Source organism: Triturus cristatus, chromosome 12, assembly GCF_964204655.1.
Source record: "Triturus cristatus chromosome 12, aTriCri1.1, whole genome shotgun sequence".
Classification (NCBI taxonomy): domain Eukaryota; kingdom Metazoa; phylum Chordata; class Amphibia; order Caudata; family Salamandridae; genus Triturus; species Triturus cristatus.
In genome coordinates, this window is record NC_140595.1 from 160105215 (window position 1) to 160120317 (window position 15103).

At 45.2% G+C, this 15103-nt stretch overlaps 1 protein-coding gene across 7 annotated transcripts in view; it reads right to left on the minus strand.

Moving 5' to 3' along the window:
* ARHGEF2 (Rho/Rac guanine nucleotide exchange factor 2) overlaps positions 1-15103 on the minus strand; it is a 724728-nt gene that overhangs the window by 454372 nt on the left and 255253 nt on the right. The gene's annotated exons all lie outside the window — the stretch shown is intronic.

Genomic DNA, 15103 nt, shown 5'->3' on the forward strand with positions numbered 1-15103 from the left:
CAGGGGTGGGGTGGAACGGTCTCAGGAATGGAACTGGAAGACAAGGACTCAGAGTAATGACGGTTACCGGTGAGTAACCAGGCATTACCTCCTTGTCCGTCTTCCTGTCCCATTCCTTATCAATGACCCCATGCCCAAATAAATGGTAATTGAAAAGGCCAGAAGGATGCAGCAAAAACCAACAGGTCAGTTTAAAGACAAAAAAGAACCAGTGCAAATGACAAATCATTTACAGCAGACAAAACATGAGCGCCAAAAGCAGCAGAAGCTGCCATCCCCAACTGAAGACGGTAATGGGAAACAAGAGTGTGGGGAGAGGCCCATGTAGCAGCATTACAGATATCACATAATGAGGCACCATTAAACATGGCCCAGGATGAGGAACCCCCCCCCCCCAACTAGAACGCCCCTGAACAAAAGAAGGGAGAGGACAACAAACAGCCTCGTAGAGCAAAAGAACTGCACATTCCACCCATCGAGGCAAAGTGGACAAGGAAGGCTCGAGACCCACCCTAGAGAGACCGTAGGTAACAAATAAGGAATCCACCTTCTGAAAATCACAGGTATGATCCAGGTAGATGCAAAGGGCCCGCAGCACATCCAGAGAATGGAGAACCTCCTCCTCCGGAGAAGACGGGTCAGGAAAAAAAGACAGGAAGGACAATATCCTCCTGACAGTGGAAGTCAGACAAGACCTTGGGCGGAAAAACTGCCTAGGACGCAAAATCACCTTGTCTGGGCAAAAACGTAAGAATAAAACCACTTACCCGACTTTGCTAGGAAATCTGGACTGCAGCGCAGAAAAAAAGAACAGGCTGTCGTGGTGACGCACTTCTCCCTTTATGCATGCCGAGTAGGCAGCGCCATATTGGGGAAAGTGTTTGAACTTTGCTAGGTAATAGGTTTCTGCAGGAGCAGACGAGCTGCTCATTGATAAGAAATGGGACGGGAAGACAGACGAGGAGGTAATGAACGAATGAAAGATACGTACACAGCACAGCTCTGCAAACGGACCCACCTCAAAGTGCTTCTTGCTCCAGAAGAGACAACAGCAGAACCAGTAAACAAGAAAGATTTCCTGTGAACCGAAATCTTTCCTGAGCTGGGATGCAATGAGGAAAGAAGACATGGGGGCGATGAGATCAGCCACAGGACGCCTTCTCTGTGGTGAGAGACATTTAGGGCCTTATTAGGAGCTGCTGATAGTCTGCAATGGGAGGAATAACGGGATTTACCAGGCCTACGAGGATTCAGGGACAAAACACAGCCTCTGCAGCCCCTGCACCGCAGTGGGGAGCAACCCTTCAGTGAGGTGCAATGCTCCCGGAGCCCCTATTCAGCCAATGCAAACGAATATATATGAGATATGGGACACTCAGGCACTACGTCACTGTGGGGAGTACCGGTTATGCTGTAATCGTGGACAGGACGGTTATCCCGCTGGAATCGGTCTGCCCAAAGCAACCAAAATCTCCTGGTGACAATGATATCAAGAATGAGGAATTACTGGGCGGAATTCTTGCAGTTAACCCAGCTTGACCAGTAATTCCCCATTTCCTAGCAGACTCTCAAAGATAAATTCCTAATGGTGTGGTTTTTCAAAAACCCCACCACCCCAACCCCAAACACACTGGGAAATACTGCCAGGAAACAGAAAAACTCGGGTTGGGACTTCGGCTTTATGAGGTCATCTGGGGTACCAATATCCAAGGACACTAGTTTTACCCTACAAGCAGCAAATGCTGCCCACATGTTACAGTAATGATGGTGGCAAAATGTTCACATAGACAGGCAAAGCCTCGTATAGGCTGGATTGGTGCCCTGTCAGGCCATGGTACACTGGCTCCGCGTGTGACCGCTGAACTTTCCAGACTATCCCATGTCACCCGGGGCACTATATCACAGCCTGGTTTATGCTTCCACAATCCACTGTAATGTAGCGCTGTATTACAAATTGTGGACTAGAGGACCACAGCTCCCAGAATGCACTGCACTGATAAATGGCTATCCAGACTGGAATACAGACTACCATATGAAGCAGACTCCTCGGATAACATATAATGCTGCGTGGTGGATGCCAAGGCTGCCTGGCCTTCTTTCTAACCAGTGTCTTTCTTCCACCACTCCACACTTCCGGTCTCTCTATCTCGCTTTTTGCAAGTTTTTTCTAATCATCCCTGCCCTCTCCATTTGTCACGGTTTTCATATTTTTCTCTTCTTCCAGGTTTCTTAGTTTGCAACTCTTTTTTTCTCTTGCTGTGAGTAAAACTTTGGGCTTGAATTCCCAAACTGAGCTCCTGTATCCATCACCTGCAGCTGTTAAGCGCCCGGCTCAGTTACTGCGTTCATCGCACCACTGCAGTCTAGCAGCATTTTTCATTGTATTTATGTATAACAAGCCTTTAGTAATAATCCTTGTTTCCAGAATATTGAGGGCATATTTTAGAGGAAGCAACAATGGAAAATTTGAAAATGCCCGGTACACATATAGTAAATTCTGCAATGAGTTGAAAAACTGGCAGTTGTGGTTGTAAACTGTGGAAATTCCACTTTGCTGGATATGCTATTGTTACTGCAAAGAAGCAGTGGTAAATCCATCGAAACAAAAGTGGAGGTGAATCAGACATATATGCAGCAGACAATCCACACCAAACTCAGCTGGTTACCGTCTGAAACTCGGCCATGAAAAGCCAGAAAAGGCAAAAAAGAACAAGCTAAGAAGGATATCGTGTTTTCTTAAATCCCATACATTTTGCTTTCTTGGATTAATTCCCTTTGGGTTTAGGTGGCCTCATCCCATTGCTAAAAACGTGTTCCTAATTCAAGGAACGGCCTTAGCCGATTTGTGGATTTGCCTTCCATGAAAATATGAATATAAAAGGATATTTTTGATACAAGCCATGTGTGCAGCACATAATTTGAAATAAAGAGAATTGATAAGGAGCAACCAACGAATCTTGTACATAAATGATTGTGGGTTTAAAACCAGTGCATCTTCAATTCTTTTAAGAGAAATGATTTTGTGCTACCGTTGACAGCACTAACTGACCTGGGCTCAGGTGGATGCGCACAAAGGTAAATGGCTATATAGACTCCCGGATAGTGTGGTGATAGCAACAACACCTGCCATATGTAAATTAGCAACACGATACAACTTCACTGAAAGGTTTTGCGTCCGGATTCGAAGCCCTCCAATAGGGTTACCATAAGGCTTCACGTCACAGGAGCACCCAGGTTCAAGTCCTTGGGCCTGATTGCGAGATAGGAAGTAAATTCCAGTCCCGGTTTAAACACGGGTGTGCAAGGATCAGAATAGCGAGTCGTGCAGTGGAAGTATTTACTGACGGTGATGAATCGGCTATCACTAACCGTCTATCTATTCAAAGACTGGCAAAAAAAAATCTGCTTTGCTGGCGAACTGTCTCCAATGCATCGTCGCCACGTGCGATGCCCCGGTTCGGCCGCCATCTATTCGTATCTATATTCCGCAAGGCACGCACCGAATCACAATGGCCGCCATTATCTCCCTGCCAAGGCGCCCGCGTCAGCTGCACGTGCTCACAATGAGAGGCGCGGGGGTGCAGTGCCGGCCGCAGGAGGCAGGAGAGTGCGGAAGGGGCGGCACACAAACAGGCCTTTCAACCCTATGACCTGCTGGGGCAACACAGAGTTCCCAGTGTGTGGATCAATAGGGCTTTAAAAGAAGAATATCTTCACATTCTGAAGGGGCCACCACAGTTGAAGTCATCCAGAAAAATTCACATTCATTCCTTTCTGGATTGAACTGGAAGGTCAAGGCGAAATCTGAGCATTTAACCCATCTGATGAATGCAAATAAACTCAGTTTTTATTTCTTATCGCCGCCTTTTATAGAAGGAAAGTAACAGACTACTTTTTAGGTCAAAACCTATCAGACAGCTGTCTGGTTGCTTAAGACTACTGGGGTACATTCTGAAAGATGACCTTAGAATGTATTCCACCCATTGCTTACCATTGGCTTTGGGGTGTGTAACTCACATTTGCTTGCTTTCTATTTGCTAACTTTGTTTTAGGCTTCCCACCAAGTCTTTGTCCCTTCCGTGGAGCATAGCCCGTTTACTGTATTCTTGCATGAGTGCACACTTTCTGTAAACAAGCCTTTAAATGTTATTAATTTCTTGTCATGTTTTCTGTGCTTCAAAGGTAGATTTCAAATATCAGGCTTGGTCTTCTGAGCGAGCTTGGTGCTTACTTTTCTTTCTCTGTCTTAAAAGTGAGAGGCTTTATCTGACAATCTGTGAGTATGAAAGGAAAGGCCTTTTTCTAGCACACAACAACATTTTACTGTCTGTAAATTAATTGTGCAAATATTTCAGAATATATCAGAATTGGACGAAATGATCTTGGGAAACATGAGACATCAAACTTCTTGCACTGTGTGTCCATAGACACTAGGCTCCCCATGCCGTGTGCCTATGTCCTCTATCTCCTCTTCAACCTTTTTGTTCATGAATCCCAAAGCTCCTCACATTGTCAATGGGCACCACGCTTCTCACACTGTGTGTCTGTAGGCACCACGCTCCTCACACTCTGCGTCTATGGGCACCATCCTTCTCACACTGTCTGTGGTCACCACTCTCCTCACACTGTGTGTCTGTGGGTACCATGTCCCTCACGCTGTGGGTCTGTGGGCACCATGCTCCACACAGTGTGTCTGTGGGTACCATGCTCCTCACGCTGTGTGTCTGTGGGCACCACGCTCCTCACGCTGTGTGTCTGTGGGCACCACACTCCTCACACTGTGTGTCTGTGGGCACCAGGCTTCTCACACTGTGTCTCTATGCGCACTATGGTTCCCACACTGTGCATCTATTGGCACCATGCCCCTCACACTGTGTGTCTGTGGGTACTATGCATCTCACGCTGCGTGTCTATGGGCACCACTCTCCTCACGCTGTGTGTCTTTGGGCACCATGCTTCTCATACTGTGTGTCTATGGGCACCATGCTCCTCACACTGTGTTCATTCACCACTAGCTCCTAACACGGTGTCCATGGACCCCAAGCTCATCCCATTGTGCCCATGTCCTCCAGCTCCTCACCCTTTTAGTTCAATGGCCCCCAAGCTTCTCACACTGTGTTTCTCTGGGCATCGTGCTCCTCACACTGTCCAGGGGCTTCGAGATCGCATCACTCAGTCCACACACTCCCAGGCCTGATAGGTTGGCTGCAAAGTAGTTGTCATGAAGTTTCCTAATTCCATGCAGGAGGAGCTCGGCCAGTAAATTGGTTTTATTTGCATTTTTTATCCCATTATAAAATCAGAATTACATGTCCCAGATGGAAGGCAAAACCTGGACTGCATGAGCTACTCATGCTTGCATTGGAAGCTCGCGATCTCTGTGAGCGCTCCACACTCTCCTGCTGTCAGAGAGCAGGGCGGGCCATTCCCACAGGGCGAGTAAAGAAAAAGGCCTGTGCCGCTCTTACTCACTTCCTAGTGCCTTGTAAAATGTTTATAAGACCTGTTATAGGCCCCATGCTTGTGTAGGGTGTGGCTTTCCGAAGGATCCAGACACATTTTTTTCTCCCATGCCGCACAATACATTGGGTGCCTCCAGAGATTTCATGCTGCGCGAGGCAATGCAGCTCTTTTACAGACTCTTGGAGATACCTTAGAACCATGCAGGATCATAGCTAATGTCGGCCCAGAATCGAAATCCAACAGCTTAATTCTTCATTGAGGAGAATTCACAGAATTACTCTCTGTCATTGGAGAGAGCATAGCCCAGCCACGAGCTTCCTTTTAGAATTCGGTGTTATCTAGAATTGTGGTCCAACTGAGGAGAATTAAAAGTACAACTCTCGGAATTCATTAGGTTGGTAAATGACAGTCCAGGACTGGAACATTTTGCATACAATGATCCAAAGTCACCTACAAGCCCTAGAAATCAATATCAGGCAAATGGACCACCGCTATGAGGATTTTATTGAGACATGTAAAATTGTCCCAGTCGGGTGAGAGTAGAAGCTCTTACAGTCCTAACTTTCATTTGCCATCTGAAATTTGTAGTTGTGGGTCAACCTTTATAAATGCAGGACTAAACAGTAAAGATTGTAAAGAGAAAATCACAGTACTGGGTGAATTATTCATACTTTCCACACGCCAATTTCAGCCCTATGATGGTGCTTAATTATAGTTTGAACTAGACATTTGCAAGGCCACTGGAAGTATGCATGAATGCAGGGGCAAATAATGTAGCAAAGGTGACACAATTATGGGGCAAGACAGGACAAATTACACAAGACAATAGGGCTTAATCTGTGACAGTATCGGCTAAAGGTGATCAGTTACCCATTGCAAAGGGTATTGCCTTAGAGCGAAACCATGATTTTGGCACTTTTTAAAAATTAATTTTGATCCATCCGAGCTGTAAGAAACATATTTGTGTGAAATCTATAGTTATGCAGAGCTGCCTAGACCGCAGAATCGCATCATTCCAGTGGTCATGGTCATTTGTACTCAGAGAGAAGAGATTTCTGCAATAATCTAAACTCTTTCATCATAGTGCTTTATGAAGGACATTCTAAGAAATTGGATAATTAATTGGGGTGGTTGGCTACCCACCCTCAAGGAATAATCACTGACCCTGTCAGGGTTAACCCCTAAAGTCCCTAAATTTAACCTGAGCTCAACCAGCTGGTAGCTGTGGCAGAGCAGACCAGTGTAACGTGGGGCGATCTTTAAAGTATTTTTGCAGTACCAAAACCGTAATAAAGTAAAAATGCAACACAATAAAACTACCATACAAATTTAGAAAAATAGAGTAAAATCCAATAAACAAAATAATAACCAAATCCAATAGGGGAAGTAGAGATATTAATTTTTAGTAGAAATAGCTCCAAGAATCACAAAGTGCAGATGATAGTCAATGGTTGCGGTAGGTCAGGACTTGTGCACAATTTGAAGCTGGATGCTATGGAGCACAGATCGATCACATAAACCAGGTCCATCCTGGAGAAAGATTTTATCTTATGACTTCGTCCTTTCAGTCCCAAACCAACATATACTACTAAAGCCCCAGAGGACCTCGGGGAGGCACTTAGAGACTAGCAGGGTGTCAGGCACAGGTCACAGCAGGGTTTGGTCCATGTCCATTTGCCACTGGTCAAATGGACAGTTGCAGGAAAGGCCTATTGTAGCATGTTGTATCCTGTAGCTTGAACAAGAGGTATGCCTTATGGACCTTGGCGTCCACTTCTTTGTCCTGAGTACCAGAGGGAGCAGGCAAAGTCTTTCTGGGCTCCTCTCAGGTCACAAACAGCAGGTCCTTTTCTGATCTTCCTCAAGTCAAGGAGTGATCTCAAGTGGGTGGCGGGTGATGCTGAATGTTTGCCTGACGTGAGATAGTGGGAGGGAATAGCTTCGGAGAACACTATAACCAATGGGGTAGAAGCTCCTGGGGCAAAAGAACCCTCTCTTACCGGGTAACCAAACTCTGGAACACAATTCCGATCTCTATCAGGCTACAACACAACAGAGCTCTGTTTAGGAAGATGATCAAAACCTGGATGTTTCCCACTATATTTGTCTAATCTCTGCCAACCACATACCACTCATCACTCCCATTGCAGCTCAGTGCCAAGACGCCTCGGCAATAGTTGCGCTTTATTAATGCTTTCATTCATTCATTCATTCAACCCTATCCATTTTTGGCATTAGCAAGATGGCAAAAGTCTTCGGCCACACACAACTTGGGCTCTGAGGGCTGGGGGTGTGTATGGGGATTATACTATAAAAATTCAAGTGTGCTCCCAAATCTAACACCGAAATCCAGTTTGAAGAAGACACTGTAGCTTCAATAAACCCAGAAAGAGAAGTCTTATAAGACAAAGCAGAATTAATCAACAAATAGACATTGAAAACACAAGAAATGTCTTCCCATCATGTTGCAATGTTTTCAAGTGAGCCCGAGTTCTACATGTACATCCAGCCGTCCTGTTAGGCAAGATTTGACACTCCAGCAGGATTTGACACAGCAGTGTCAAAAAGGATGCCCACAGCTCCACCCTGCATATTCTGTGAGGTTCAGAGGAGTCATCTCTGCTCATTTAGGTCATCTTATTGTTTGCTCCTGGGATGCACTTGCCACCTTTTTCACATTTATTCATATGCTACTTCCCGGCTGGGAGATGTTTGAGAGCAAATGCAAATTAGCCCCCACAAACTTCAAGTAAGGAAACAATAACTTTCTAAAAACAAATTCCTTATAGTTATACAAAATCTGACGTTACCATTGAATTAAATTTTCAATAACTATTAAAAACAATTGTATAATTATTTTTCTGGGTGGCCTCATTCCAGAGAAACAGTATTCGGATTTTATTCTGTACTTTGGTTTTCTACATGGCACAGCTAGGACTCCGACAGTGAACATTTGCTTCTGAGAGCTAGTCAATGTAGGGGCATTATAACATTACATTTCTACATGTTCTTCTTTTGATTACAATGCACCCTGCTTGGTGAACTACAAGGCCTTTATAGTGGTGAAGTATTCATATATAAAAGGTTTGGACCTGCCCAAAGTGTTTATTTTGACAGGTAAAGTTGCAGTTTTTGCACTGCTGTTATGACTACTTCACCCAGTCCGGTTGTTCTCTTTTCATTCCTGCACTTTCAATCCATGACTTACAAAGGCATAAACAAATGTAAAAGTGACCGCACAGAAAAAAACAAAATGTGAAGAGATACATCGAAGCGACTGACTATATGTGTAGACTCTGGATGAATTGTGCTGCCATCACATCATAGAGCTTTGCAGATGTACTACTGATTATGGTGGCAACCACACTTCTCCACATCATTATGGACACTCTTTCCAATCTAGGGCTTTCGTTTGATAGGCTAAGGCATTCTGGGTACATTAGTCTTTGTATGCTTCCATTAAACTATTTACGTTAACACCCCGTCCACAATTATTTGCACTTGAACAGCCCAGGACTGTAAATATCTTTAATGATATGTGGTCAATTAGTCACCCTCATAATGATCGAAACGTCATGGTTTTGTAAGTTAAGTGCCTTATATATAATCAGATATTCCCCAGCCCTTCTCACGTTTCAGTGCTATAGCTATGTCTAGCAGTCTGCCATTTTACATGTAGACCTCCATGTTGCAGTCTGCCTTGGCGTGACAATGGCCCACGCAAGAGACAAGACCACCATGGCTGATGGTGGCATCTTTCACACGCTGGCACCCACCATGGTGCATCACCTGTAGCACATTTTGCACTTAGGATGGCCAGCTCAATCATGGACAGCTTCCAGTCCTGGGCTTTCAGCCCACAAATCATTGCTATGAGTTTTGTAGCCTCATTAGTTCAATGGAAGTAAACCAGTACTACGGCTCCGAGATCGCACACGGCTCTCCAGTAAACGCCCAGGGCTGGAGACGGTCTACGATGACGCGGAGTGAGCTGGCCGTCCTTGTGGCACTTGCTCAAAGCACAGGGGTTCCACTGGTGAACCATGAGTGGGAAGAGGGACGCCAGCAGACTTATTTTTATTGTGTTTTTCTCTTCAGGCATGAGGCGCTGCTGATGGCTCACAGTCCGATCAGTGCAGGGGCGGGGTTGCAAGGGTTGCTTTGTGCAAGAACCCACATTATAAGCTTTCATTGGCCTGTTTACTCAGGTATTTTAAGCATGCCACTTTGTTTTATAACAGTGTAAACGTTTGTTCATTAGCAGCACATGCTTGCATCTGCTCTTGAAAGGCATCTCTGCCTCCTTCCACACTTTATTGTTCAACCTTTTTTTGCTCCAAGAAAAACTGCGCAATCGCAAAGTAATGGGTCTGAGTTTAATGTTCAAAAGCACGCAGCGTAAACACATTAAAAGCCAGACAAGAGATACACGTCAGAATTTATTGAGGGCTCCTCTGCCTTCGTTGTAGCCCTGTATTTTTCTATTTCATAAAAAGGGGCCTATAGTTGTAAAGTAGTTCCTTCATGCAGTTCAATGCAAACACGTGTGTGGAGGGAGAAGAATACACTCATACAGCCAATCGATGAAAGCGGCTGGTGGAATGAAGTCAGTGGCTGAGAGGGACAGCCCCAAATCCCACTCTATATATACTGTAAGGCTTTTTAAGCAATAGGTATGTTTCACAGCTGTGCCTACCCCAACACATACACGATTTAAGAATGGCTCCTTATCACCAGTGCAAATATTGAATATTATTATTTATTTAATTTAGTTAGAAGTTTTATAAAGCGCTGGCCAGACCCAAAGGTTTTGGAGCGCTTGACAACAGTCGTCATTCGAGAGTCATACAGTTTAGCAGAAAGTATACATATGGGCTCATGTTGCTTAGAAAATTCTGTGTAATGTACAGAATTAATGCACGAAGGTCAGGTAGCATTCAGGTTGTGTGCCTGTTAACTTGCATCGAGCCTCCTTTGGGTAGGTGTGATAGCGGCAGGGATTGCAGAGGTGGAGGCGGTAGAAGACTTAATGTCCCAATAGCAGAATGCAGCAGTGTGTTGGCTTATGAGCTTCGACAGCAGCTATCAGTTCGGGAGCGAACGATTGAGGAAGAGGTCTTTGAGCTGTCTCTTGAATTTTACCAAGGAGGAGATAGTCATGATATGGACTGGAATGGAGTTCCAGATTTTTGGTGCAGTTCCAGCGAAGTACCGTGTTGCGGTCTTTTGATTGCGTGTTTTCAAAGGAATGAGGAGTAGGGTGTTGGTGCTCCTGAGGTTCCTTGCCTGACTGGCTTTCTTGAGTTTGGAGGCCAGGTATTCAGGTTTCCCTGTGTGCAGGGTTTTGTGCGTAAGGCAGGTGGTTCTGAAGCTGGCACGCATTTTGACAGGGAGCCATTTTAGTTCTCTGAGTGCGGGTGAGATGTGGTCGAATTTCTTAACTCCGGTGACCATTCTAGCTGCTGCGTTGAGAGTTGTTCTGAGGGGGAGCTAAGTGGGATTTTGCTGTCCCAGTGAGGGTTGCGTTCCCGTAATCGAGTCTAGACAGCACTAGGGATTGAGGCGCTTGTTTGAGATCTCTGTGCGGAATGAAGGGTTTTATTTTGTTGAGTAGTTTCATGTTGAGGAAGGCACTTTTTGCGGAGTTCTTGATGTGTTTTGCCATGTCGAGTCAGCCAGGGTGAGATTGCCGTTGAGAGCATCAATAGCTTTTAGCCATTCTAAGATTTGGGGGTTCTCTTCTTTACTGGAAATAAGGAGGATTTCCGTTTTGTCTTGGTTGAGTTTTAGATGATTTATTGTTAGTCACTGTTGGACTCCTCTTAGAGTGTCGTTGAGTCTCTGGATGTTGGCAATGGAGGAGGTTTCGAGATAGATCTGGGTGTCGTCTGCATATAGGTGGAAGGGGATGTTGGCTTTTTTGAGTATGTTGGTGAGGGGTTCCATGTAGATGTCGAAAAGTTGCAGTGAAAGTGCGGATCCTTGGGGGACACCCCTGCTGACTGGGTGTAAGTCAGACGTGAAGTTTTGGATTTTTATTCTTTGGGTGTGGTTGTGGAGGAAAGAGGAGAACCACCTCCTCCACACCTACCCTTTCTTGAAGGACCTTAATGAGTCGATTATGGTCAACCTTGTCAAAGGCTGCCGATAAGTCAATGAGAATGAGCAAGCAGCATTGGTCCGTATCAAGTGATTTGTGAATATCATCTATGACATTGAGGACTGCGGTCTCAGTGCTGCAGCCTTTTCTGAAACCTGATTGGTGGGGGTCTAGAAGGTTGATGTTGTCCAAGTGTTGCGTCAGTTGTAATAGGACGCACCTTTCTAGGATTTTGGATATGAGAGGGAGGTTGGAGACGGGTCTGAAGTTGTTCAGATCGTTGGTGTCCAGGCCTGTTCTTTTTAGTAATGGTGTGACTTGGCTGACTTTCAGGCAGTCTGGAATGTCTCCGGTTCTTAGAGAGCTGTTTATGATCTTGCTCCAGAGAGGGGCTAGGCAGAGTTTACGTTTTTTGGCCATTTGAACGGGTATAGGATCGAGGACGTGAGAAGAAGGTTTGGCGGAAGAAATTAGTTTGACTATCTCCTCTTCCGGGATGGGGGTCTTTGGAGGCCTGTCCTGAGGATGCAGTGGGCTTGGAAGTTTACTGCCTAATGAGGTTGAAGAGTTCTTTGGGCCTGTTATTTGCGTTGTTCAGAGCGTTGCAGAAGAATGCAGATTTTTTGTACTTAATGTGGTTTTAGTACTTTGCACAAACTGATTTGAGTTGGTCGAGGAGGATTTTGGAAGGGTTGTTCTGCCAGAGTCTTTCTGTAGCTCCAAGTTCTCACCTTTCATCATTGATGTCTGTGTTGAACCAGGATCTGGATGGGATGTTCCTGACTCTTTTTAGTTTCAAGGGGGCTAGAATGGTCTAGAATGGACGTCATATTTGTTCTGTAGAGAGAAGTGAGTTCTGCTGTGGAGAGATCCTCAGTGTGGATGTGAAGGAGCAAGCTTACCTTTTCTTCTAGGTAGGCCACGGGAATCCGAGTTAAATTTCTCACCCATTTGTGGGGGTTAGGCATGAGGGATTGCGCTTGGAACGTTTGGTTGATTTGGAATAAGATGATGTGGTGGTCGGACCAGTCAACAGGCAGGATGCGGTCTATCGTGACTATGTCTCTTTGGGCAATAATGGCATCTAGGATTGCTCCTCTATTGTGAGTTTCCTCTGAACAGTGTTGAGTGAGTTTGTTGGTGTAGAGTAGATCCTTCAGGGTTTGGATTAGTGAGTTGTTTTCTTCATTCCAGTGTAGGTTGAGGTCCCCCAGAATCAGGTTGTTTGCGTCTCGGAGTGAGCAATTGGCAATCAAATCAGATAGGTGTTTGCCAAATGTGTTGGTGTTTCCTGGTGGATAGTAGTGTAGATGACAAAGTAGTGTTTTTTTGTTACTTGTCTTAATGTTGGCGGTTAGGCATTCGAAGGAGTGGTAGTTGAAGGAGTCGGTTTCCTCGTTGGTCCTTTGTCTTTATTAATGATTGTGAAGCTGGGTGGTACCAGCATATCCATGATTGGGTAAGAGAGATCATTTAACCATGTCTCAGTGATGAACGTAATGTCTATGTTGTGTGTGATGATTGTTTCTGCCAGCTCAGTTGCATGTTTGGTGGCAAATCTGCAGTTTATGAGCATGCAGTTGGTGGAGGTCTACTCATTTTTAGGTTTCTTCTTTAGGGGGGACCTGGGGATGTTTGTGAGGAAGGCAGGGGGTCTTAGGGATTTCGGAGGGGAGTAGTCTCTTCTGAATCCTGTTATCACCTGGATCTTGGCGTTAAGGGAGGCAGTGGAGGAGATATCATAAGAGGTGGCAAGATCCAACGCTTCATTCACGGACATTGCAGCTCTTGTTCTTTTTGGTCTCAGTGTCTGTTTCAGGAGGGGGATTGAGATCCAAGTGCAGCACATAACCTTGGAAGGCCTTTGTTGTGTGGGGGTGGGAGAGGTGGGAGTTAGGTGGTGGCGTTGGCTGGGATTTTGGAGCGTGGCTAGGTTCCGTGTGATCTCGCTAAGGCCCCAGATTATAATTTCTAGCAAGGTGATACTTTGAGCCATTTCCTCAGATGTGGGGGAGGGGGAGATCGGGGCGGAGTCATCCTGCGAGTGTGGGAATTTGTCGTTGTTAAGTCGCCTTTTGTTTTTTGTGTGGTCCATATTGTCTCTGTGGGGGGTCCTGGACACAGGGTGTAGCGAGAGAGGACATTGGGAGTCATAGACTGTGGGTTGGGGTCGGTCGTTGTTCGTATGAGGGGGACAGTCAGCAAGGGGGTGGAGAGCCTTGTTTGAGGTGTCTCTCCGATTAGTATTGGAAAAGGAGAGTGTCTTGTGTGTGTTTTGTCCATGGCGGGCGTAGGTGCGGTTATTACTTTGTCAAACTTATATCGGTGAAAACCGCTGTGTTTAACAATTAGGCAATATTGACTTAGAGAATCCCCCGAAGATGTTTGAAGAGAGGAAATCCTACACGAACTGTACACTTAAATGAACGCACTTAATTTCAAGAAGAAACAAGGATATTTACATATAGAAAAAAGTAAAATAAGGTTTGGAGCAATGTGCAAAACTACTGCATTTTCTGACCTTTTGTCAATTTTCCACATATTGAAGAGTAGCTGTATTATAATTAATGCTCCCAGGTGTCCGTTTTTAGTGATAAACACAGACAGAAAAACCCCTGGTGTTCTTCCTGTACTTATTTTTAAATATGTCATCTTTTGAGTGATTCTTGAACCCGGCAATCATGACTGCCAGGCCAGTGGTTGAGCAGAGAGACAGGAAGGGAGGGGACTTTAAAATGGGACAAGTTTTCCTAGTGAAGTTCTAAACAAATGCAGATGTGCATGTGTTTATGCTACAGCTCCAATGTTTTATAGGAATGGATTGTACATGAGTGATGCATTAAATAGGGGTTTTTATAGCGCTTAAACGTGTTAGGCATTGGAGTGTAAATGTACCATTATTGGTTAAATGGATGTGGAACTGTATTACTTGCAGGTTATTTTATTTTCCACAGAACACAAACTAAATACGGACAATGTGGCTAAACGAGCAAAAATAAATATGGATACAGCTAGACATGTCTAAAAAATGAATACCCTAAAACGAGGAGCCCGATTTGTAACAGGTCAGTATTATGTTGAGCATCCCAGCCACCCTCTAAGTAGCTGTGCTAATGTCAGGCACTCATTTGCCAATCTCTTAAAGGTCTTAATGACCATGAAAGGGTCTCCTTGCAATCCCAGCCTGGGAGTTGCACGAGCTCAAAGTGCAGAGAGCAGCCGCTTCATGAGGAGGCAAAGGAACTAAAAACAAGCCAAGCACTTTGTTTTCATCCACAGGAAGCCCTCTCCTTATGGTGTCTCTGTTCTCTAGGACAGCGCATGACTCACCATCTACTACAGAAACAAAACGGGTTCCTCTCCTTTCCCCGGAGCAGCCTGGGGCCTTTCATGCACAGAGCATGCCTGTGAGTTTTACCCTCCTTCACTCAAAACAAGCTTTGTGTTCAGTTTCTGCTTAAACTTCAGACCCATACAAAGATAACCGCGAAACCCACATTGTTCCCCAGAAGTGGAACAGGCGGGGAAAGGTTTCCCGGA